The sequence below is a fragment of the Pleurodeles waltl genome, unplaced genomic scaffold (assembly GCF_031143425.1).
Source record: "Pleurodeles waltl isolate 20211129_DDA unplaced genomic scaffold, aPleWal1.hap1.20221129 scaffold_107, whole genome shotgun sequence".
Classification (NCBI taxonomy): domain Eukaryota; kingdom Metazoa; phylum Chordata; class Amphibia; order Caudata; family Salamandridae; genus Pleurodeles; species Pleurodeles waltl.
Genome location: NW_027149815.1, coordinates 627,022 through 650,518, shown reverse-complemented (window position 1 = coordinate 650,518; position 23,497 = coordinate 627,022). Strand labels below are relative to the sequence as shown.

The 23,497-nt window shown below is 43.6% G+C and overlaps 23 non-coding genes across 23 annotated transcripts; 22 read left to right on the top strand and 1 right to left on the bottom strand.

Annotated features, from left to right (window-relative positions):
- The first annotated feature begins 653 nt into the window (after positions 1-653).
- Positions 654-739, top strand: TRNAY-GUA (transfer RNA tyrosine (anticodon GUA)). Its single transcript is given in 2 exon segments — positions 654-690; positions 704-739. It is a non-coding gene; the product is annotated as a tRNA-Tyr (tRNA).
- Positions 740-1,931: 1,192 nt separating this feature from the next.
- Positions 1,932-2,003, top strand: TRNAA-AGC (transfer RNA alanine (anticodon AGC)). Its single transcript has one exon. It is a non-coding gene; the product is annotated as a tRNA-Ala (tRNA).
- A 786-nt stretch (positions 2,004-2,789) lies between these two features.
- TRNAY-GUA (transfer RNA tyrosine (anticodon GUA)) lies at positions 2,790-2,875 on the top strand. Its single transcript is given in 2 exon segments — positions 2,790-2,826; positions 2,840-2,875. It is a non-coding gene; the product is annotated as a tRNA-Tyr (tRNA).
- A 1,192-nt stretch (positions 2,876-4,067) lies between these two features.
- On the top strand, positions 4,068-4,139 carry TRNAA-AGC (transfer RNA alanine (anticodon AGC)). The gene has a single exon. It is a non-coding gene; the product is annotated as a tRNA-Ala (tRNA).
- A 786-nt stretch (positions 4,140-4,925) lies between these two features.
- TRNAY-GUA (transfer RNA tyrosine (anticodon GUA)) lies at positions 4,926-5,011 on the top strand. Its single transcript is given in 2 exon segments — positions 4,926-4,962; positions 4,976-5,011. It is a non-coding gene; the product is annotated as a tRNA-Tyr (tRNA).
- Positions 5,012-6,203: 1,192 nt separating this feature from the next.
- On the top strand, positions 6,204-6,275 carry TRNAA-AGC (transfer RNA alanine (anticodon AGC)). Its single transcript has one exon. It is a non-coding gene; the product is annotated as a tRNA-Ala (tRNA).
- Positions 6,276-7,061: 786 nt separating this feature from the next.
- TRNAY-GUA (transfer RNA tyrosine (anticodon GUA)) lies at positions 7,062-7,147 on the top strand. Its single transcript is given in 2 exon segments — positions 7,062-7,098; positions 7,112-7,147. It is a non-coding gene; the product is annotated as a tRNA-Tyr (tRNA).
- A 1,192-nt stretch (positions 7,148-8,339) lies between these two features.
- TRNAA-AGC (transfer RNA alanine (anticodon AGC)) lies at positions 8,340-8,411 on the top strand. The gene has a single exon. It is a non-coding gene; the product is annotated as a tRNA-Ala (tRNA).
- Positions 8,412-9,197: 786 nt separating this feature from the next.
- Positions 9,198-9,283, top strand: TRNAY-GUA (transfer RNA tyrosine (anticodon GUA)). The gene is given in 2 exon segments: positions 9,198-9,234; positions 9,248-9,283. It is a non-coding gene; the product is annotated as a tRNA-Tyr (tRNA).
- Positions 9,284-10,475: 1,192 nt separating this feature from the next.
- Positions 10,476-10,547, top strand: TRNAA-AGC (transfer RNA alanine (anticodon AGC)). Its single transcript has one exon. It is a non-coding gene; the product is annotated as a tRNA-Ala (tRNA).
- Positions 10,548-11,333: 786 nt separating this feature from the next.
- Positions 11,334-11,419, top strand: TRNAY-GUA (transfer RNA tyrosine (anticodon GUA)). The gene is given in 2 exon segments: positions 11,334-11,370; positions 11,384-11,419. It is a non-coding gene; the product is annotated as a tRNA-Tyr (tRNA).
- A 1,192-nt stretch (positions 11,420-12,611) lies between these two features.
- On the top strand, positions 12,612-12,683 carry TRNAA-AGC (transfer RNA alanine (anticodon AGC)). The gene has a single exon. It is a non-coding gene; the product is annotated as a tRNA-Ala (tRNA).
- Positions 12,684-13,469: 786 nt separating this feature from the next.
- On the top strand, positions 13,470-13,555 carry TRNAY-GUA (transfer RNA tyrosine (anticodon GUA)). The gene is given in 2 exon segments: positions 13,470-13,506; positions 13,520-13,555. It is a non-coding gene; the product is annotated as a tRNA-Tyr (tRNA).
- Positions 13,556-14,747: 1,192 nt separating this feature from the next.
- On the top strand, positions 14,748-14,819 carry TRNAA-AGC (transfer RNA alanine (anticodon AGC)). Its single transcript has one exon. It is a non-coding gene; the product is annotated as a tRNA-Ala (tRNA).
- A 786-nt stretch (positions 14,820-15,605) lies between these two features.
- On the top strand, positions 15,606-15,691 carry TRNAY-GUA (transfer RNA tyrosine (anticodon GUA)). The gene is given in 2 exon segments: positions 15,606-15,642; positions 15,656-15,691. It is a non-coding gene; the product is annotated as a tRNA-Tyr (tRNA).
- A 1,192-nt stretch (positions 15,692-16,883) lies between these two features.
- Positions 16,884-16,955, top strand: TRNAA-AGC (transfer RNA alanine (anticodon AGC)). The gene has a single exon. It is a non-coding gene; the product is annotated as a tRNA-Ala (tRNA).
- Positions 16,956-17,741: 786 nt separating this feature from the next.
- Positions 17,742-17,827, top strand: TRNAY-GUA (transfer RNA tyrosine (anticodon GUA)). Its single transcript is given in 2 exon segments — positions 17,742-17,778; positions 17,792-17,827. It is a non-coding gene; the product is annotated as a tRNA-Tyr (tRNA).
- Positions 17,828-19,019: 1,192 nt separating this feature from the next.
- Positions 19,020-19,091, top strand: TRNAA-AGC (transfer RNA alanine (anticodon AGC)). The gene has a single exon. It is a non-coding gene; the product is annotated as a tRNA-Ala (tRNA).
- A 786-nt stretch (positions 19,092-19,877) lies between these two features.
- On the top strand, positions 19,878-19,963 carry TRNAY-GUA (transfer RNA tyrosine (anticodon GUA)). The gene is given in 2 exon segments: positions 19,878-19,914; positions 19,928-19,963. It is a non-coding gene; the product is annotated as a tRNA-Tyr (tRNA).
- A 1,192-nt stretch (positions 19,964-21,155) lies between these two features.
- On the top strand, positions 21,156-21,227 carry TRNAA-AGC (transfer RNA alanine (anticodon AGC)). The gene has a single exon. It is a non-coding gene; the product is annotated as a tRNA-Ala (tRNA).
- Positions 21,228-22,013: 786 nt separating this feature from the next.
- Positions 22,014-22,099, top strand: TRNAY-GUA (transfer RNA tyrosine (anticodon GUA)). Its single transcript is given in 2 exon segments — positions 22,014-22,050; positions 22,064-22,099. It is a non-coding gene; the product is annotated as a tRNA-Tyr (tRNA).
- Positions 22,100-22,544: 445 nt separating this feature from the next.
- On the bottom strand, positions 22,545-22,617 carry TRNAM-CAU (transfer RNA methionine (anticodon CAU)). Its single transcript has one exon. It is a non-coding gene; the product is annotated as a tRNA-Met (tRNA).
- A 674-nt stretch (positions 22,618-23,291) lies between these two features.
- TRNAA-AGC (transfer RNA alanine (anticodon AGC)) lies at positions 23,292-23,363 on the top strand. Its single transcript has one exon. It is a non-coding gene; the product is annotated as a tRNA-Ala (tRNA).
- The last annotated feature ends 134 nt before the right edge of the window (positions 23,364-23,497 follow it).

The window sequence follows — 23,497 nt, the reverse complement described above, 5'->3', positions numbered from 1 at the left end:
CTCATTTCCCGTGTTTATAGAAAAAAATAATCTTGCTTCCTTAAGAAACCAAAGTGGTGATTTATCTTGGCATTCTTAGTATAGAAAACGGGCACAGCTGTCTTGGTCATTTATTTGAATTCTTCCTCTAAACCAGAGACTCTTACCAGAAGGTTTAAGAAAAACAGAATGTTTTCTTCATCCTAATCCCTTCTGAATGGTCCATTAATCTACTGGTTTTGCTTTTCCAGTTCCTTTCACAGAAGCATTCAAAATGCATGTTCTTCATGCTCCGTACGGAGTAATGACTCTCCTAACTTTCTGTCCTTTCCTTCATGTTCCCATGCTGTCATCCTTTTGCCAGAAATGCTTCCAAAGGGCTGTGGATTCCTCGGCCCCATGCCCTTTCAGGAAAACTCCTTTCTGTAGGATTTCTAATTCTAGGTCCCCTGCTTTCCTTCACGCCAGCACAGCACATTCAGGTAGGTAAGCAGTCCCCCTTTATGGTGATAAGATGTAGCTGAGAATGCACTCTAGGAAGTGGCAATTTGTAGAGCAAGCTGCAGGTCATATTCATGATTTTCAAGATTAGACTGCAGTACTCCCACCCCACTCCCGCCGCAACCATTATTGAAAGAAAGATGAATGCAGCATGGAAAGCTGTACTGCCTAATCCTCCGATAGCTCAGTTGGGAGAGCGGAGGACTGTAGTGGAGAAACAGAAATCCTTAGGTCGCTGGTTCAAATCCGGCTCGGAGGAGTTTCCCCTTTTTTGTTTTCCATAGCTGCTTTCTCTCTTGTTAAAACATTATGTGCCCCTCTGATTGAGAAACATTTCCCTAGCTCCAAATAAATGCTAGGACAGAAGGGTAGACTTCTTCTGCTTTCCAATGAAATTGACCACATAGTCATTTCTGAGGGATGTTGGAAGAGAAATAAACAAGGACCTGCAGATCAGAATTCATTCCAAAGCCTTGACTAAATATATGAAGGCACTTGGAAGACTTCCAGTTTCATTGTACCAAGGTAGATGTTTCGGCAGCCGAACCAGCTAAAACTCACCTACAATGAGTGGCCATGGATATGAAAGAGGGAATCTACAAAGACACCAACTCCTTAAAACTGAGCAAGATGCAATGTGGAGGAATAGTTTACAGATTTGGAGAAAATCTGAGATGTTTCTCTTGACAAAAGAAACACTGCAATGCCCTCTCTGAGGATGGAACTCAGGACCTTCAGATTATGAGACTGACGCGCTGCCTACTGCGCTAAGAAGGCTGCTTGAAACCGCTAACAAATGCGTCTACACACCATGAAGAGGGAAGGTAGCAAAAATGCTGTTCTCATGTTGGAATATCAATACACTTCGGTTGCCTCGCTGGATTAAAATCGTCTGCAGTTATAATGGTCAGAAGACTGCTCTTTCCCAGTGCTTAAACCCACACCCCATACATTTAGCCATGCAAAAGAAATCAGGGCATACCATTCACCTCTCTAAGAAAGATCGTGCCATTTTTTCCTCCACATAACTGAGAATGAAATGGACTAAAACCCAGAATTAACATGCCGCCCCTAGCCGTAGATGCATCTAGATCTCAACACTGTACATGCTAATGTAACATAGCTGTGTGTCCTGCAAAAAGAGCAGGGGTACCTTAAGTCATCTCACAAGATGTGGAAACAGCACTCAACCATATCCTTCTTTGATGTATCCTGAACCAGTTGCCTTGAATACTCTGGCTTTTTTCGATTGCATCTAGCTGTTGTGTGTGGGGAATTATTCATTCTAGAGTCAACCTTATTCCATAAAAAACGGTGCTAGAAAATCCAGCTGTAAATCATATGGAATTCCACACCTGACGCTTCCCATTCCAGTGTCATATGTGGTGAATGTACATTCAATAGAATTCCAGGTTTCCATGCGTGGAGCAAGGTCTCCCTCTACAGGATGTGGGGATGTAGCTCAGTGGTAGAGCGCATGCTTAGCATGTATGAGGCCCCGGGTTCAATCCCCGGCATCTCCAGCTTTTCGCCATGCTAATCTTGCCTTTTGACAGATAGCTAGGCTGGCATCATGAGTAAGGAAGTGAGATGTCATGCAGCTGGTGCCAGAACCCCACTTTCTTCGCCTTGCAAAACCTTTTGAAATGGGGCTATCTCATTTCCCGTGTTTATAGAAAAAAATAATCTTGCTTCCTTAAGAAACCAAAGTGGTGATTTATCTTGGCATTCTTAGTATAGAAAACGGGCACAGCTGTCTTGGTCATTTATTTGAATTCTTCCTCTAAACCAGAGACTCTTACCAGAAGGTTTAAGAAAAACAGAATGTTTTCTTCATCCTAATCCCTTCTGAATGGTCCATTAATCTACTGGTTTTGCTTTTCCAGTTCCTTTCACAGAAGCATTAAAAATGCATGTTCTTCATGCTCCGTACGGAGTAATGACTCTCCTAACTTTCTGTCCTTTCCTTCATGTTCCCATGCTGTCATCCTTTTGCCAGAAATGCTTCCAAAGGGCTGTGGATTCCTCGGCCCCATGCCCTTTCAGGAAAACTCCTTTCTGTAGGATTTCTAATTCTAGGTCCCCTGCTTTCCTTCACGCCAGCACAGCACATTCAGGTAGGTAAGCAGTCCCCCTTTATGGTGATAAGATGTAGCTGAGAATGCACTCTAGGAAGTGGCAATTTGTAGAGCAAGCTGCAGGTCATATTCATGATTTTCAAGATTAGACTGCAGTACTCCCACCCCACTCCCGCCGCAACCATTATTGAAAGAAAGATGAATGCAGCATGGAAAGCTGTACTGCCTAATCCTCCGATAGCTCAGTTGGGAGAGCGGAGGACTGTAGTGGAGAAACAGAAATCCTTAGGTCGCTGGTTCAAATCCGGCTCGGAGGAGTTTCCCCTTTTTTGTTTTCCATAGCTGCTTTCTCTCTTGTTAAAACATTATGTGCCCCTCTGATTGAGAAACATTTCCCTAGCTCCAAATAAATGCTAGGACAGAAGGGTAGACTTCTTCTGCTTTCCAATGAAATTGACCACATAGTCATTTCTGAGGGATGTTGGAAGAGAAATAAACAAGGACCTGCAGATCAGAATTCATTCCAAAGCCTTGACTAAATATATGAAGGCACTTGGAAGACTTCCAGTTTCATTGTACCAAGGTAGATGTTTCGGCAGCCGAACCAGCTAAAACTCACCTACAATGAGTGGCCATGGATATGAAAGAGGGAATCTACAAAGACACCAACTCCTTAAAACTGAGCAAGATGCAATGTGGAGGAATAGTTTACAGATTTGGAGAAAATCTGAGATGTTTCTCTTGACAAAAGAAACACTGCAATGCCCTCTCTGAGGATGGAACTCAGGACCTTCAGATTATGAGACTGACGCGCTGCCTACTGCGCTAAGAAGGCTGCTTGAAACCGCTAACAAATGCGTCTACACACCATGAAGAGGGAAGGTAGCAAAAATGCTGTTCTCATGTTGGAATATCAATACACTTCGGTTGCCTCGCTGGATTAAAATCGTCTGCAGTTATAATGGTCAGAAGACTGCTCTTTCCCAGTGCTTAAACCCACACCCCATACATTTAGCCATGCAAAAGAAATCAGGGCATACCATTCACCTCTCTAAGAAAGATCGTGCCATTTTTTCCTCCACATAACTGAGAATGAAATGGACTAAAACCCAGAATTAACATGCCGCCCCTAGCCGTAGATGCATCTAGATCTCAACACTTTACATGCTAATGTAACATAGCTGTGTGTCCTGCAAAAAGAGCAGGGGTACCTTAAGTCATCTCACAAGATGTGGAAACAGCACTCAACCATATCCTTCTTTGATGTATCCTGAACCAGTTGCCTTGAATACTCTGGCTTTTTTCGATTGCATCTAGCTGTTGTGTGTGGGGAATTATTCATTCTAGAGTCAACCTTATTCCATAAAAAACGGTGCTAGAAAATCCAGCTGTAAATCATATGGAATTCCACACCTGACGCTTCCCATTCCAGTGTCATATGTGGTGAATGTACATTCAATAGAATTCCAGGTTTCCATGCGTGGAGCAAGGTCTCCCTCTACAGGATGTGGGGATGTAGCTCAGTGGTAGAGCGCATGCTTAGCATGTATGAGGCCCCGGGTTCAATCCCCGGCATCTCCAGCTTTTCGCCATGCTAATCTTGCCTTTTGACAGATAGCTAGGCTGGCATCATGAGTAAGGAAGTGAGATGTCATGCAGCTGGTGCCAGAACCCCACTTTCTTCGCCTTGCAAAACCTTTTGAAATGGGGCTATCTCATTTCCCGTGTTTATAGAAAAAAATAATCTTGCTTCCATAAGAAACCAAAGTGGTGATTTATCTTGGCATTCTTAGTATAGAAAACGGGCACAGCTGTCTTGGTCATTTATTTGAATTCTTCCTCTAAACCAGAGACTCTTACCAGAAGGTTTAAGAAAAACAGAATGTTTTCTTCATCCTAATCCCTTCTGAATGGTCCATTAATCTACTGGTTTTGCTTTTCCAGTTCCTTTCACAGAAGCATTCAAAATGCATGTTCTTCATGCTCCGTACGGAGTAATGACTCTCCTAACTTTCTGTCCTTTCCTTCATGTTCCCATGCTGTCATCCTTTTGCCAGAAATGCTTCCAAAGGGCTGTGGATTCCTCGGCCCCATGCCCTTTCAGGAAAACTCCTTTCTGTAGGATTTCTAATTCTAGGTCCCCTGCTTTCCTTCACGCCAGCACAGCACATTCAGGTAGGTAAGCAGTCCCCCTTTATGGTGATAAGATGTAGCTGAGAATGCACTCTAGGAAGTGGCAATTTGTAGAGCAAGCTGCAGGTCATATTCATGATTTTCAAGATTAGACTGCAGTACTCCCACCCCACTCCCGCCGCAACCATTATTGAAAGAAAGATGAATGCAGCATGGAAAGCTGTACTGCCTAATCCTCCGATAGCTCAGTTGGGAGAGCGGAGGACTGTAGTGGAGAAACAGAAATCCTTAGGTCGCTGGTTCAAATCCGGCTCGGAGGAGTTTCCCCTTTTTTGTTTTCCATAGCTGCTTTCTCTCTTGTTAAAACATTATGTGCCCCTCTGATTGAGAAACATTTCCCTAGCTCCAAATAAATGCTAGGACAGAAGGGTAGACTTCTTCTGCTTTCCAATGAAATTGACCACATAGTCATTTCTGAGGGATGTTGGAAGAGAAATAAACAAGGACCTGCAGATCAGAATTCATTCCAAAGCCTTGACTAAATATATGAAGGCACTTGGAAGACTTCCAGTTTCATTGTACCAAGGTAGATGTTTCGGCAGCCGAACCAGCTAAAACTCACCTACAATGAGTGGCCATGGATATGAAAGAGGGAATCTACAAAGACACCAACTCCTTAAAACTGAGCAAGATGCAATGTGGAGGAATAGTTTACAGATTTGGAGAAAATCTGAGATGTTTCTCTTGACAAAAGAAACACTGCAATGCCCTCTCTGAGGATGGAACTCAGGACCTTCAGATTATGAGACTGACGCGCTGCCTACTGCGCTAAGAAGGCTGCTTGAAACCGCTAACAAATGCGTCTACACACCATGAAGAGGGAAGGTAGCAAAAATGCTGTTCTCATGTTGGAATATCAATACACTTCGGTTGCCTCGCTGGATTAAAATCGTCTGCAGTTATAATGGTCAGAAGACTGCTCTTTCCCAGTGCTTAAACCCACACCCCATACATTTAGCCATGCAAAAGAAATCAGGGCATACCATTCACCTCTCTAAGAAAGATCGTGCCATTTTTTCCTCCACATAACTGAGAATGAAATGGACTAAAACCCAGAATTAACATGCCGCCCCTAGCCGTAGATGCATCTAGATCTCAACACTGTACATGCTAATGTAACATAGCTGTGTGTCCTGCAAAAAGAGCAGGGGTACCTTAAGTCATCTCACAAGATGTGGAAACAGCACTCAACCATATCCTTCTTTGATGTATCCTGAACCAGTTGCCTTGAATACTCTGGCTTTTTTCGATTGCATCTAGCTGTTGTGTGTGGGGAATTATTCATTCTAGAGTCAACCTTATTCCATAAAAAACGGTGCTAGAAAATCCAGCTGTAAATCATATGGAATTCCACACCTGACGCTTCCCATTCCAGTGTCATATGTGGTGAATGTACATTCAATAGAATTCCAGGTTTCCATGCGTGGAGCAAGGTCTCCCTCTACAGGATGTGGGGATGTAGCTCAGTGGTAGAGCGCATGCTTAGCATGTATGAGGCCCCGGGTTCAATCCCCGGCATCTCCAGCTTTTCGCCATGCTAATCTTGCCTTTTGACAGATAGCTAGGCTGGCATCATGAGTAAGGAAGTGAGATGTCATGCAGCTGGTGCCAGAACCCCACTTTCTTCGCCTTGCAAAACCTTTTGAAATGGGGCTATCTCATTTCCCGTGTTTATAGAAAAAAATAATCTTGCTTCCTTAAGAAACCAAAGTGGTGATTTATCTTGGCATTCTTAGTATAGAAAACGGGCACAGCTGTCTTGGTCATTTATTTGAATTCTTCCTCTAAACCAGAGACTCTTACCAGAAGGTTTAAGAAAAACAGAATGTTTTCTTCATCCTAATCCCTTCTGAATGGTCCATTAATCTACTGGTTTTGCTTTTCCAGTTCCTTTCACAGAAGCATTAAAAATGCATGTTCTTCATGCTCCGTACGGAGTAATGACTCTCCTAACTTTCTGTCCTTTCCTTCATGTTCCCATGCTGTCATCCTTTTGCCAGAAATGCTTCCAAAGGGCTGTGGATTCCTCGGCCCCATGCCCTTTCAGGAAAACTCCTTTCTGTAGGATTTCTAATTCTAGGTCCCCTGCTTTCCTTCACGCCAGCACAGCACATTCAGGTAGGTAAGCAGTCCCCCTTTATGGTGATAAGATGTAGCTGAGAATGCACTCTAGGAAGTGGCAATTTGTAGAGCAAGCTGCAGGTCATATTCATGATTTTCAAGATTAGACTGCAGTACTCCCACCCCACTCCCGCCGCAACCATTATTGAAAGAAAGATGAATGCAGCATGGAAAGCTGTACTGCCTAATCCTCCGATAGCTCAGTTGGGAGAGCGGAGGACTGTAGTGGAGAAACAGAAATCCTTAGGTCGCTGGTTCAAATCCGGCTCGGAGGAGTTTCCCCTTTTTTGTTTTCCATAGCTGCTTTCTCTCTTGTTAAAACATTATGTGCCCCTCTGATTGAGAAACATTTCCCTAGCTCCAAATAAATGCTAGGACAGAAGGGTAGACTTCTTCTGCTTTCCAATGAAATTGACCACATAGTCATTTCTGAGGGATGTTGGAAGAGAAATAAACAAGGACCTGCAGATCAGAATTCATTCCAAAGCCTTGACTAAATATATGAAGGCACTTGGAAGACTTCCAGTTTCATTGTACCAAGGTAGATGTTTCGGCAGCCGAACCAGCTAAAACTCACCTACAATGAGTGGCCATGGATATGAAAGAGGGAATCTACAAAGACACCAACTCCTTAAAACTGAGCAAGATGCAATGTGGAGGAATAGTTTACAGATTTGGAGAAAATCTGAGATGTTTCTCTTGACAAAAGAAACACTGCAATGCCCTCTCTGAGGATGGAACTCAGGACCTTCAGATTATGAGACTGACGCGCTGCCTACTGCGCTAAGAAGGCTGCTTGAAACCGCTAACAAATGCGTCTACACACCATGAAGAGGGAAGGTAGCAAAAATGCTGTTCTCATGTTGGAATATCAATACACTTCGGTTGCCTCGCTGGATTAAAATCGTCTGCAGTTATAATGGTCAGAAGACTGCTCTTTCCCAGTGCTTAAACCCACACCCCATACATTTAGCCATGCAAAAGAAATCAGGGCATACCATTCACCTCTCTAAGAAAGATCGTGCCATTTTTTCCTCCACATAACTGAGAATGAAATGGACTAAAACCCAGAATTAACATGCCGCCCCTAGCCGTAGATGCATCTAGATCTCAACACTTTACATGCTAATGTAACATAGCTGTGTGTCCTGCAAAAAGAGCAGGGGTACCTTAAGTCATCTCACAAGATGTGGAAACAGCACTCAACCATATCCTTCTTTGATGTATCCTGAACCAGTTGCCTTGAATACTCTGGCTTTTTTCGATTGCATCTAGCTGTTGTGTGTGGGGAATTATTCATTCTAGAGTCAACCTTATTCCATAAAAAACGGTGCTAGAAAATCCAGCTGTAAATCATATGGAATTCCACACCTGACGCTTCCCATTCCAGTGTCATATGTGGTGAATGTACATTCAATAGAATTCCAGGTTTCCATGCGTGGAGCAAGGTCTCCCTCTACAGGATGTGGGGATGTAGCTCAGTGGTAGAGCGCATGCTTAGCATGTATGAGGCCCCGGGTTCAATCCCCGGCATCTCCAGCTTTTCGCCATGCTAATCTTGCCTTTTGACAGATAGCTAGGCTGGCATCATGAGTAAGGAAGTGAGATGTCATGCAGCTGGTGCCAGAACCCCACTTTCTTCGCCTTGCAAAACCTTTTGAAATGGGGCTATCTCATTTCCCGTGTTTATAGAAAAAAATAATCTTGCTTCCATAAGAAACCAAAGTGGTGATTTATCTTGGCATTCTTAGTATAGAAAACGGGCACAGCTGTCTTGGTCATTTATTTGAATTCTTCCTCTAAACCAGAGACTCTTACCAGAAGGTTTAAGAAAAACAGAATGTTTTCTTCATCCTAATCCCTTCTGAATGGTCCATTAATCTACTGGTTTTGCTTTTCCAGTTCCTTTCACAGAAGCATTAAAAATGCATGTTCTTCATGCTCCGTACGGAGTAATGACTCTCCTAACTTTCTGTCCTTTCCTTCATGTTCCCATGCTGTCATCCTTTTGCCAGAAATGCTTCCAAAGGGCTGTGGATTCCTCGGCCCAATGCCCTTTCAGGAAAACTCCTTTCTGTAGGATTTCTAATTCTAGGTCCCCTGCTTTCCTTCACGCCAGCACAGCACATTCAGGTAGGTAAGCAGTCCCCCTTTATGGTGATAAGATGTAGCTGAGAATGCACTCTAGGAAGTGGCAATTTGTAGAGCAAGCTGCAGGTCATATTCATGATTTTCAAGATTAGACTGCAGTACTCCCACCCCACTCCCGCCGCAACCATTACTGAAAGAAAGATGAATGCAGCATGGAAAGCTGTACTGCCTAATCCTCCGATAGCTCAGTTGGGAGAGCGGAGGACTGTAGTGGAGAAACAGAAATCCTTAGGTCGCTGGTTCAAATCCGGCTCGGAGGAGTTTCCCCTTTTTTGTTTTCCATAGCTGCTTTCTCTCTTGTTAAAACATTATGTGCCCCTCTGATTGAGAAACATTTCCCTAGCTCCAAATAAATGCTAGGACAGAAGGGTAGACTTCTTCTGCTTTCCAATGAAATTGACCACATAGTCATTTCTGAGGGATGTTGGAAGAGAAATAAACAAGGACCTGCAGATCAGAATTCATTCCAAAGCCTTGACTAAATATATGAAGGCACTTGGAAGACTTCCAGTTTCATTGTACCAAGGTAGATGTTTCGGCAGCCGAACCAGCTAAAACTCACCTACAATGAGTGGCCATGGATATGAAAGAGGGAATCTACAAAGACACCAACTCCTTAAAACTGAGCAAGATGCAATGTGGAGGAATAGTTTACAGATTTGGAGAAAATCTGAGATGTTTCTCTTGACAAAAGAAACACTGCAATGCCCTCTCTGAGGATGGAACTCAGGACCTTCAGATTATGAGACTGACGCGCTGCCTACTGCGCTAAGAAGGCTGCTTGAAACCGCTAACAAATGCGTCTACACACCATGAAGAGGGAAGGTAGCAAAAATGCTGTTCTCATGTTGGAATATCAATACACTTCGGTTGCCTCGCTGGATTAAAATCGTCTGCAGTTATAATGGTCAGAAGACTGCTCTTTCCCAGTGCTTAAACCCACACCCCATACATTTAGCCATGCAAAAGAAATCAGGGCATACCATTCACCTCTCTAAGAAAGATCGTGCCATTTTTTCCTCCACATAACTGAGAATGAAATGGACTAAAACCCAGAATTAACATGCCGCCCCTAGCCGTAGATGCATCTAGATCTCAACACTTTACATGCTAATGTAACATAGCTGTGTGTCCTGCAAAAAGAGCAGGGGTACCTTAAGTCATCTCACAAGATGTGGAAACAGCACTCAACCATATCCTTCTTTGATGTATCCTGAACCAGTTGCCTTGAATACTCTGGCTTTTTTCGATTGCATCTAGCTGTTGTGTGTGGGGAATTATTCATTCTAGAGTCAACCTTATTCCATAAAAAACGGTGCTAGAAAATCCAGCTGTAAATCATATGGAATTCCACACCTGACGCTTCCCATTCCAGTGTCATATGTGGTGAATGTACATTCAATAGAATTCCAGGTTTCCATGCGTGGAGCAAGGTCTCCCTCTACAGGATGTGGGGATGTAGCTCAGTGGTAGAGCGCATGCTTAGCATGTATGAGGCCCCGGGTTCAATCCCCGGCATCTCCAGCTTTTCGCCATGCTAATCTTGCCTTTTGACAGATAGCTAGGCTGGCATCATGAGTAAGGAAGTGAGATGTCATGCAGCTGGTGCCAGAACCCCACTTTCTTCGCCTTGCAAAACCTTTTGAAATGGGGCTATCTCATTTCCCGTGTTTATAGAAAAAAATAATCTTGCTTCCATAAGAAACCAAAGTGGTGATTTATCTTGGCATTCTTAGTATAGAAAACGGGCACAGCTGTCTTGGTCATTTATTTGAATTCTTCCTCTAAACCAGAGACTCTTACCAGAAGGTTTAAGAAAAACAGAATGTTTTCTTCATCCTAATCCCTTCTGAATGGTCCATTAATCTACTGGTTTTGCTTTTCCAGTTCCTTTCACAGAAGCATTAAAAATGCATGTTCTTCATGCTCCGTACGGAGTAATGACTCTCCTAACTTTCTGTCCTTTCCTTCATGTTCCCATGCTGTCATCCTTTTGCCAGAAATGCTTCCAAAGGGCTGTGGATTCCTCGGCCCCATGCCCTTTCAGGAAAACTCCTTTCTGTAGGATTTCTAATTCTAGGTCCCCTGCTTTCCTTCACGCCAGCACAGCACATTCAGGTAGGTAAGCAGTCCCCCTTTATGGTGATAAGATGTAGCTGAGAATGCACTCTAGGAAGTGGCAATTTGTAGAGCAAGCTGCAGGTCATATTCATGATTTTCAAGATTAGACTGCAGTACTCCCACCCCACTCCCGCCGCAACCATTATTGAAAGAAAGATGAATGCAGCATGGAAAGCTGTACTGCCTAATCCTCCGATAGCTCAGTTGGGAGAGCGGAGGACTGTAGTGGAGAAACAGAAATCCTTAGGTCGCTGGTTCAAATCCGGCTCGGAGGAGTTTCCCCTTTTTTGTTTTCCATAGCTGCTTTCTCTCTTGTTAAAACATTATGTGCCCCTCTGATTGAGAAACATTTCCCTAGCTCCAAATAAATGCTAGGACAGAAGGGTAGACTTCTTCTGCTTTCCAATGAAATTGACCACATAGTCATTTCTGAGGGATGTTGGAAGAGAAATAAACAAGGACCTGCAGATCAGAATTCATTCCAAAGCCTTGACTAAATATATGAAGGCACTTGGAAGACTTCCAGTTTCATTGTACCAAGGTAGATGTTTCGGCAGCCGAACCAGCTAAAACTCACCTACAATGAGTGGCCATGGATATGAAAGAGGGAATCTACAAAGACACCAACTCCTTAAAACTGAGCAAGATGCAATGTGGAGGAATAGTTTACAGATTTGGAGAAAATCTGAGATGTTTCTCTTGACAAAAGAAACACTGCAATGCCCTCTCTGAGGATGGAACTCAGGACCTTCAGATTATGAGACTGACGCGCTGCCTACTGCGCTAAGAAGGCTGCTTGAAACCGCTAACAAATGCGTCTACACACCATGAAGAGGGAAGGTAGCAAAAATGCTGTTCTCATGTTGGAATATCAATACACTTCGGTTGCCTCGCTGGATTAAAATCGTCTGCAGTTATAATGGTCAGAAGACTGCTCTTTCCCAGTGCTTAAACCCACACCCCATACATTTAGCCATGCAAAAGAAATCAGGGCATACCATTCACCTCTCTAAGAAAGATCGTGCCATTTTTTCCTCCACATAACTGAGAATGAAATGGACTAAAACCCAGAATTAACATGCCGCCCCTAGCCGTAGATGCATCTAGATCTCAACACTTTACATGCTAATGTAACATAGCTGTGTGTCCTGCAAAAAGAGCAGGGGTACCTTAAGTCATCTCACAAGATGTGGAAACAGCACTCAACCATATCCTTCTTTGATGTATCCTGAACCAGTTGCCTTGAATACTCTGGCTTTTTTCGATTGCATCTAGCTGTTGTGTGTGGGGAATTATTCATTCTAGAGTCAACCTTATTCCATAAAAAACGGTGCTAGAAAATCCAGCTGTAAATCATATGGAATTCCACACCTGACGCTTCCCATTCCAGTGTCATATGTGGTGAATGTACATTCAATAGAATTCCAGGTTTCCATGCGTGGAGCAAGGTCTCCCTCTACAGGATGTGGGGATGTAGCTCAGTGGTAGAGCGCATGCTTAGCATGTATGAGGCCCCGGGTTCAATCCCCGGCATCTCCAGCTTTTCGCCATGCTAATCTTGCCTTTTGACAGATAGCTAGGCTGGCATCATGAGTAAGGAAGTGAGATGTCATGCAGCTGGTGCCAGAACCCCACTTTCTTCGCCTTGCAAAACCTTTTGAAATGGGGCTATCTCATTTCCCGTGTTTATAGAAAAAAATAATCTTGCTTCCATAAGAAACCAAAGTGGTGATTTATCTTGGCATTCTTAGTATAGAAAACGGGCACAGCTGTCTTGGTCATTTATTTGAATTCTTCCTCTAAACCAGAGACTCTTACCAGAAGGTTTAAGAAAAACAGAATGTTTTCTTCATCCTCATCCCTTCTGAATGGTCCATTAATCTACTGGTTTTGCTTTTCCAGTTCCTTTCACAGAAGCATTAAAAATGCATGTTCTTCATGCTCCGTACGGAGTAATGACTCTCCTAACTTTCTGTCCTTTCCTTCATGTTCCCATGCTGTCATCCTTTTGCCAGAAATGCTTCCAAAGGGCTGTGGATTCCTCGGCCCAATGCCCTTTCAGGAAAACTCCTTTCTGTAGGATTTCTAATTCTAGGTCCCCTGCTTTCCTTCACGCCAGCACAGCACATTCAGGTAGGTAAGCAGTCCCCCTTTATGGTGATAAGATGTAGCTGAGAATGCACTCTAGGAAGTGGCAATTTGTAGAGCAAGCTGCAGGTCATATTCATGATTTTCAAGATTAGACTGCAGTACTCCCACCCCACTCCCGCCGCAACCATTACTGAAAGAAAGATGAATGCAGCATGGAAAGCTGTACTGCCTAATCCTCCGATAGCTCAGTTGGGAGAGCGGAGGACTGTAGTGGAGAAACAGAAATCCTTAGGTCGCTGGTTCAAATCCGGCTCGGAGGAGTTTCCCCTTTTTTGTTTTCCATAGCTGCTTTCTCTCTTGTTAAAACATTATGTGCCCCTCTGATTGAGAAACATTTCCCTAGCTCCAAATAAATGCTAGGACAGAAGGGTAGACTTCTTCTGCTTTCCAATGAAATTGACCACATAGTCATTTCTGAGGGATGTTGGAAGAGAAATAAACAAGGACCTGCAGATCAGAATTCATTCCAAAGCCTTGACTAAATATATGAAGGCACTTGGAAGACTTCCAGTTTCATTGTACCAAGGTAGATGTTTCGGCAGCCGAACCAGCTAAAACTCACCTACAATGAGTGGCCATGGATATGAAAGAGGGAATCTACAAAGACACCAACTCCTTAAAACTGAGCAAGATGCAATGTGGAGGAATAGTTTACAGATTTGGAGAAAATCTGAGATGTTTCTCTTGACAAAAGAAACACTGCAATGCCCTCTCTGAGGATGGAACTCAGGACCTTCAGATTATGAGACTGACGCGCTGCCTACTGCGCTAAGAAGGCTGCTTGAAACCGCTAACAAATGCGTCTACACACCATGAAGAGGGAAGGTAGCAAAAATGCTGTTCTCATGTTGGAATATCAATACACTTCGGTTGCCTCGCTGGATTAAAATCGTCTGCAGTTATAATGGTCAGAAGACTGCTCTTTCCCAGTGCTTAAACCCACACCCCATACATTTAGCCATGCAAAAGAAATCAGGGCATACCATTCACCTCTCTAAGAAAGATCGTGCCATTTTTTCCTCCACATAACTGAGAATGAAATGGACTAAAACCCAGAATTAACATGCCGCCCCTAGCCGTAGATGCATCTAGATCTCAACACTGTACATGCTAATGTAACATAGCTGTGTGTCCTGCAAAAAGAGCAGGGGTACCTTAAGTCATCTCACAAGATGTGGAAACAGCACTCAACCATATCCTTCTTTGATGTATCCTGAACCAGTTGCCTTGAATACTCTGGCTTTTTTCGATTGCATCTAGCTGTTGTGTGTGGGGAATTATTCATTCTAGAGTCAACCTTATTCCATAAAAAACGGTGCTAGAAAATCCAGCTGTAAATCATATGGAATTCCACACCTGACGCTTCCCATTCCAGTGTCATATGTGGTGAATGTACATTCAATAGAATTCCAGGTTTCCATGCGTGGAGCAAGGTCTCCCTCTACAGGATGTGGGGATGTAGCTCAGTGGTAGAGCGCATGCTTAGCATGTATGAGGCCCCGGGTTCAATCCCCGGCATCTCCAGCTTTTCGCCATGCTAATCTTGCCTTTTGACAGATAGCTAGGCTGGCATCATGAGTAAGGAAGTGAGATGTCATGCAGCTGGTGCCAGAACCCCACTTTCTTCGCCTTGCAAAACCTTTTGAAATGGGGCTATCTCATTTCCCGTGTTTATAGAAAAAAATAATCTTGCTTCCATAAGAAACCAAAGTGGTGATTTATCTTGGCATTCTTAGTATAGAAAACGGGCACAGCTGTCTTGGTCATTTATTTGAATTCTTCCTCTAAACCAGAGACTCTTACCAGAAGGTTTAAGAAAAACAGAATGTTTTCTTCATCCTAATCCCTTCTGAATGGTCCATTAATCTACTGGTTTTGCTTTTCCAGTTCCTTTCACAGAAGCATTCAAAATGCATGTTCTTCATGCTCCGTACGGAGTAATGACTCTCCTAACTTTCTGTCCTTTCCTTCATGTTCCCATGCTGTCATCCTTTTGCCAGAAATGCTTCCAAAGGGCTGTGGATTCCTCGGCCCCATGCCCTTTCAGGAAAACTCCTTTCTGTAGGATTTCTAATTCTAGGTCCCCTGCTTTCCTTCACGCCAGCACAGCACATTCAGGTAGGTAAGCAGTCCCCCTTTATGGTGATAAGATGTAGCTGAGAATGCACTCTAGGAAGTGGCAATTTGTAGAGCAAGCTGCAGGTCATATTCATGATTTTCAAGATTAGACTGCAGTACTCCCACCCCACTCCCGCCGCAACCATTATTGAAAGAAAGATGAATGCAGCATGGAAAGCTGTACTGCCTAATCCTCCGATAGCTCAGTTGGGAGAGCGGAGGACTGTAGTGGAGAAACAGAAATCCTTAGGTCGCTGGTTCAAATCCGGCTCGGAGGAGTTTCCCCTTTTTTGTTTTCCATAGCTGCTTTCTCTCTTGTTAAAACATTATGTGCCCCTCTGATTGAGAAACATTTCCCTAGCTCCAAATAAATGCTAGGACAGAAGGGTAGACTTCTTCTGCTTTCCAATGAAATTGACCACATAGTCATTTCTGAGGGATGTTGGAAGAGAAATAAACAAGGACCTGCAGATCAGAATTCATTCCAAAGCCTTGACTAAATATATGAAGGCACTTGGAAGACTTCCAGTTTCATTGTACCAAGGTAGATGTTTCGGCAGCCGAACCAGCTAAAACTCACCTACAATGAGTGGCCATGGATATGAAAGAGGGAATCTACAAAGACACCAACTCCTTAAAACTGAGCAAGATGCAATGTGGAGGAATAGTTTACAGATTTGGAGAAAATCTGAGATGTTTCTCTTGACAAAAGAAACACTGCAATGCCCTCTCTGAGGATGGAACTCAGGACCTTCAGATTATGAGACTGACGCGCTGCCTACTGCGCTAAGAAGGCTGCTTGAAACCGCTAACAAATGCGTCTACACACCATGAAGAGGGAAGGTAGCAAAAATGCTGTTCTCATGTTGGAATATCAATACACTTCGGTTGCCTCGCTGGATTAAAATCGTCTGCAGTTATAATGGTCAGAAGACTGCTCTTTCCCAGTGCTTAAACCCACACCCCATACATTTAGCCATGCAAAAGAAATCAGGGCATACCATTCACCTCTCTAAGAAAGATCGTGCCATTTTTTCCTCCACATAACTGAGAATGAAATGGACTAAAACCCAGAATTAACATGCCGCCCCTAGCCGTAGATGCATCTAGATCTCAACACTTTACATGCTAATGTAACATAGCTGTGTGTCCTGCAAAAAGAGCAGGGGTACCTTAAGTCATCTCACAAGATGTGGAAACAGCACTCAACCATATCCTTCTTTGATGTATCCTGAACCAGTTGCCTTGAATACTCTGGCTTTTTTCGATTGCATCTAGCTGTTGTGTGTGGGGAATTATTCATTCTAGAGTCAACCTTATTCCATAAAAAACGGTGCTAGAAAATCCAGCTGTAAATCATATGGAATTCCACACCTGACGCTTCCCATTCCAGTGTCATATGTGGTGAATGTACATTCAATAGAATTCCAGGTTTCCATGCGTGGAGCAAGGTCTCCCTCTACAGGATGTGGGGATGTAGCTCAGTGGTAGAGCGCATGCTTAGCATGTATGAGGCCCCGGGTTCAATCCCCGGCATCTCCAGCTTTTCGCCATGCTAATCTTGCCTTTTGACAGATAGCTAGGCTGGCATCATGAGTAAGGAAGTGAGATGTCATGCAGCTGGTGCCAGAACCCCACTTTCTTCGCCTTGCAAAACCTTTTGAAATGGGGCTATCTCATTTCCCGTGTTTATAGAAAAAAATAATCTTGCTTCCATAAGAAACCAAAGTGGTGATTTATCTTGGCATTCTTAGTATAGAAAACGGGCACAGCTGTCTTGGTCATTTATTTGAATTCTTCCTCTAAACCAGAGACTCTTACCAGAAGGTTTAAGAAAAACAGAATGTTTTCTTCATCCTCATCCCTTCTGAATGGTCCATTAATCTACTGGTTTTGCTTTTCCAGTTCCTTTCACAGAAGCATTAAAAATGCATGTTCTTCATGCTCCGTACGGAGTAATGACTCTCCTAACTTTCTGTCCTTTCCTTCATGTTCCCATGCTGTCATCCTTTTGCCAGAAATGCTTCCAAAGGGCTGTGGATTCCTCGGCCCAATGCCCTTTCAGGAAAACTCCTTTCTGTAGGATTTCTAATTCTAGGTCCCCTGCTTTCCTTCACGCCAGCACAGCACATTCAGGTAGGTAAGCAGTCCCCCTTTATGGTGATAAGATGTAGCTGAGAATGCACTCTAGGAAGTGGCAATTTGTAGAGCAAGCTGCAGGTCATATTCATGATTTTCAAGATTAGACTGCAGTACTCCCACCCCACTCCCGCCGCAACCATTACTGAAAGAAAGATGAATGCAGCATGGAAAGCTGTACTGCCTAATCCTCCGATAGCTCAGTTGGGAGAGCGGAGGACTGTAGTGGAGAAACAGAAATCCTTAGGTCGCTGGTTCAAATCCGGCTCGGAGGAGTTTCCCCTTTTTTGTTTTCCATAGCTGCTTTCTCTCTTGTTAAAACATTATGTGCCCCTCTGATTGAGAAACATTTCCCTAGCTCCAAATAAATGCTAGGACAGAAGGGTAGACTTCTTCTGCTTTCCAATGAAATTGACCACATAGTCATTTCTGAGGGATGTTGGAAGAGAAATAAACAAGGACCTGCAGATCAGAATTCATTCCAAAGCCTTGACTAAATATATGAAGGCACTTGGAAGACTTCCAGTTTCATTGTACCAAGGTAGATGTTTCGGCAGCCGAACCAGCTAAAACTCACCTACAATGAGTGGCCATGGATATGAAAGAGGGAATCTACAAAGACACCAACTCCTTAAAACTGAGCAAGATGCAATGTGGAGGAATAGTTTACAGATTTGGAGAAAATCTGAGATGTTTCTCTTGACAAAAGAAACACTGCAATGCCCTCTCTGAGGATGGAACTCAGGACCTTCAGATTATGAGACTGACGCGCTGCCTACTGCGCTAAGAAGGCTGCTTGAAACCGCTAACAAATGCGTCTACACACCATGAAGAGGGAAGGTAGCAAAAATGCTGTTCTCATGTTGGAATATCAATACACTTCGGTTGCCTCGCTGGATTAAAATCGTCTGCAGTTATAATGGTCAGAAGACTGCTCTTTCCCAGTGCTTAAACCCACACCCCATACATTTAGCCATGCAAAAGAAATCAGGGCATACCATTCACCTCTCTAAGAAAGATCGTGCCATTTTTTCCTCCACATAACTGAGAATGAAATGGACTAAAACCCAGAATTAACATGCCGCCCCTAGCCGTAGATGCATCTAGATCTCAACACTGTACATGCTAATGTAACATAGCTGTGTGTCCTGCAAAAAGAGCAGGGGTACCTTAAGTCATCTCACAAGATGTGGAAACAGCACTCAACCATATCCTTCTTTGATGTATCCTGAACCAGTTGCCTTGAATACTCTGGCTTTTTTCGATTGCATCTAGCTGTTGTGTGTGGGGAATTATTCATTCTAGAGTCAACCTTATTCCATAAAAAACGGTGCTAGAAAATCCAGCTGTAAATCATATGGAATTCCACACCTGACGCTTCCCATTCCAGTGTCATATGTGGTGAATGTACATTCAATAGAATTCCAGGTTTCCATGCGTGGAGCAAGGTCTCCCTCTACAGGATGTGGGGATGTAGCTCAGTGGTAGAGCGCATGCTTAGCATGTATGAGGCCCCGGGTTCAATCCCCGGCATCTCCAGCTTTTCGCCATGCTAATCTTGCCTTTTGACAGATAGCTAGGCTGGCATCATGAGTAAGGAAGTGAGATGTCATGCAGCTGGTGCCAGAACCCCACTTTCTTCGCCTTGCAAAACCTTTTGAAATGGGGCTATCTCATTTCCCGTGTTTATAGAAAAAAATAATCTTGCTTCCATAAGAAACCAAAGTGGTGATTTATCTTGGCATTCTTAGTATAGAAAACGGGCACAGCTGTCTTGGTCATTTATTTGAATTCTTCCTCTAAACCAGAGACTCTTACCAGAAGGTTTAAGAAAAACAGAATGTTTTCTTCATCCTAATCCCTTCTGAATGGTCCATTAATCTACTGGTTTTGCTTTTCCAGTTCCTTTCACAGAAGCATTCAAAATGCATGTTCTTCATGCTCCGTACGGAGTAATGACTCTCCTAACTTTCTGTCCTTTCCTTCATGTTCCCATGCTGTCATCCTTTTGCCAGAAATGCTTCCAAAGGGCTGTGGATTCCTCGGCCCAATGCCCTTTCAGGAAAACTCCTTTCTGTAGGATTTCTAATTCTAGGTCCCCTGCTTTCCTTCACGCCAGCACAGCACATTCAGGTAGGTAAGCAGTCCCCCTTTATGGTGATAAGATGTAGCTGAGAATGCACTCTAGGAAGTGGCAATTTGTAGAGCAAGCTGCAGGTCATATTCATGATTTTCAAGATTAGACTGCAGTACTCCCACCCCACTCCCGCCGCAACCATTACTGAAAGAAAGATGAATGCAGCATGGAAAGCTGTACTGCCTAATCCTCCGATAGCTCAGTTGGGAGAGCGGAGGACTGTAGTGGAGAAACAGAAATCCTTAGGTCGCTGGTTCAAATCCGGCTCGGAGGAGTTTCCCCTTTTTTGTTTTCCATAGCTGCTTTCTCTCTTGTTAAAACATTATGTGCCCCTCTGATTGAGAAACATTTCCCTAGCTCCAAATAAATGCTAGGACAGAAGGGTAGACTTCTTCTGCTTTCCAATGAAATTGACCACATAGTCATTTCTGAGGGATGTTGGAAGAGAAATAAACAAGGACCTGCAGATCAGAATTCATTCCAAAGCCTTGACTAAATATATGAAGGCACTTGGAAGACTTCCAGTTTCATTGTACCAAGGTAGATGTTTCGGCAGCCGAACCAGCTAAAACTCACCTACAATGAGTGGCCATGGATATGAAAGAGGGAATCTACAAAGACACCAACTCCTTAAAACTGAGCAAGATGCAATGTGGAGGAATAGTTTACAGATTTGGAGAAAATCTGAGATGTTTCTCTTGACAAAAGAAACACTGCAATGCCCTCTCTGAGGATGGAACTCAGGACCTTCAGATTATGAGACTGACGCGCTGCCTACTGCGCTAAGAAGGCTGCTTGAAACCGCTAACAAATGCGTCTACACACCATGAAGAGGGAAGGTAGCAAAAATGCTGTTCTCATGTTGGAATATCAATACACTTCGGTTGCCTCGCTGGATTAAAATCGTCTGCAGTTATAATGGTCAGAAGACTGCTCTTTCCCAGTGCTTAAACCCACACCCCATACATTTAGCCATGCAAAAGAAATCAGGGCATACCATTCACCTCTCTAAGAAAGATCGTGCCATTTTTTCCTCCACATAACTGAGAATGAAATGGACTAAAACCCAGAATTAACATGCCGCCCCTAGCCGTAGATGCATCTAGATCTCAACACTGTACATGCTAATGTAACATAGCTGTGTGTCCTGCAAAAAGAGCAGGGGTACCTTAAGTCATCTCACAAGATGTGGAAACAGCACTCAACCATATCCTTCTTTGATGTATCCTGAACCAGTTGCCTTGAATACTCTGGCTTTTTTCGATTGCATCTAGCTGTTGTGTGTGGGGAATTATTCATTCTAGAGTCAACCTTATTCCATAAAAAACGGTGCTAGAAAATCCAGCTGTAAATCATATGGAATTCCACACCTGACGCTTCCCATTCCAGTGTCATATGTGGTGAATGTACATTCAATAGAATTCCAGGTTTCCATGCGTGGAGCAAGGTCTCCCTCTACAGGATGTGGGGATGTAGCTCAGTGGTAGAGCGCATGCTTAGCATGTATGAGGCCCCGGGTTCAATCCCCGGCATCTCCAGCTTTTCGCCATGCTAATCTTGCCTTTTGACAGATAGCTAGGCTGGCATCATGAGTAAGGAAGTGAGATGTCATGCAGCTGGTGCCAGAACCCCACTTTCTTCGCCTTGCAAAACCTTTTGAAATGGGGCTATCTCATTTCCCGTGTTTATAGAAAAAAATAATCTTGCTTCCATAAGAAACCAAAGTGGTGATTTATCTTGGCATTCTTAGTATAGAAAACGGGCACAGCTGTCTTGGTCATTTATTTGAATTCTTCCTCTAAACCAGAGACTCTTACCAGAAGGTTTAAGAAAAACAGAATGTTTTCTTCATCCTAATCCCTTCTGAATGGTCCATTAATCTACTGGTTTTGCTTTTCCAGTTCCTTTCACAGAAGCATTCAAAATGCATGTTCTTCATGCTCCGTACGGAGTAATGACTCTCCTAACTTTCTGTCCTTTCCTTCATGTTCCCATGCTGTCATCCTTTTGCCAGAAATGCTTCCAAAGGGCTGTGGATTCCTCGGCCCCATGCCCTTTCAGGAAAACTCCTTTCTGTAGGATTTCTAATTCTAGGTCCCCTGCTTTCCTTCACGCCAGCACAGCACATTCAGGTAGGTAAGCAGTCCCCCTTTATGGTGATAAGATGTAGCTGAGAATGCACTCTAGGAAGTGGCAATTTGTAGAGCAAGCTGCAGGTCATATTCATGATTTTCAAGATTAGACTGCAGTACTCCCACCCCACTCCCGCCGCAACCATTATTGAAAGAAAGATGAATGCAGCATGGAAAGCTGTACTGCCTAATCCTCCGATAGCTCAGTTGGGAGAGCGGAGGACTGTAGTGGAGAAACAGAAATCCTTAGGTCGCTGGTTCAAATCCGGCTCGGAGGAGTTTCCCCTTTTTTGTTTTCCATAGCTGCTTTCTCTCTTGTTAAAACATTATGTGCCCCTCTGATTGAGAAACATTTCCCTAGCTCCAAATAAATGCTAGGACAGAAGGGTAGACTTCTTCTGCTTTCCAATGAAATTGACCACATAGTCATTTCTGAGGGATGTTGGAAGAGAAATAAACAAGGACCTGCAGATCAGAATTCATTCCAAAGCCTTGACTAAATATATGAAGGCACTTGGAAGACTTCCAGTTTCATTGTACCAAGGTAGATGTTTCGGCAGCCGAACCAGCTAAAACTCACCTACAATGAGTGGCCATGGATATGAAAGAGGGAATCTACAAAGACACCAACTCCTTAAAACTGAGCAAGATGCAATGTGGAGGAATAGTTTACAGATTTGGAGAAAATCTGAGATGTTTCTCTTGACAAAAGAAACACTGCAATGCCCTCTCTGAGGATCGAACTCAGGACCTTCAGATTATGAGACTGACGCGCTGCCTACTGCGCTAAGAAGGCTGCTTGAAACCGCTAACAAATGCGTCTACACACCATGAAGAGGGAAGGTAGCAAAAATGCTGTTCTCATGTTGGAATATCAATACACTTCGGTTGCCTCGCTGGATTAAAATCGTCTGCAGTTATAATGGTCAGAAGACTGCTCTTTCCCAGTGCTTAAACCCACACCCCATACATTTAGCCATGCAAAAGAAATCAGGGCATACCATTCACCTCTCTAAGAAAGATCGTGCCATTTTTTCCTCCACATAACTGAGAATGAAATGGACTAAAACCCAGAATTAACATGCCGCCCCTAGCCGTAGATGCATCTAGATCTCAACACTGTACATGCTAATGTAACATAGCTGTGTGTCCTGCAAAAAGAGCAGGGGTACCTTAAGTCATCTCACAAGATGTGGAAACAGCACTCAACCATATCCTTCTTTGATGTATCCTGAACCAGTTGCCTTGAATACTCTGGCTTTTTTCGATTGCATCTAGCTGTTGTGTGTGGGGAATTATTCATTCTAGAGTCAACCTTATTCCATAAAAAACGGTGCTAGAAAATCCAGCTGTAAATCATATGGAATTCCACACCTGACGCTTCCCATTCCAGTGTCATATGTGGTGAATGTACATTCAATAGAATTCCAGGTTTCCATGCGTGGAGCAAGGTCTCCCTCTACAGGATGTGGGGATGTAGCTCAGTGGTAGAGCGCATGCTTAGCATGTATGAGGCCCCGGGTTCAATCCCCGGCATCTCCAGCTTTTCGCCATGCTAATCTTGCCTTTTGACAGATAGCTAGGCTGGCATCATGAGTAAGGAAGTGAGATGTCATGCAGCTGGTGCCAGAACCCCACTTTCTTCGCCTTGCAAAACCTTTTGAAATGGGGCTATC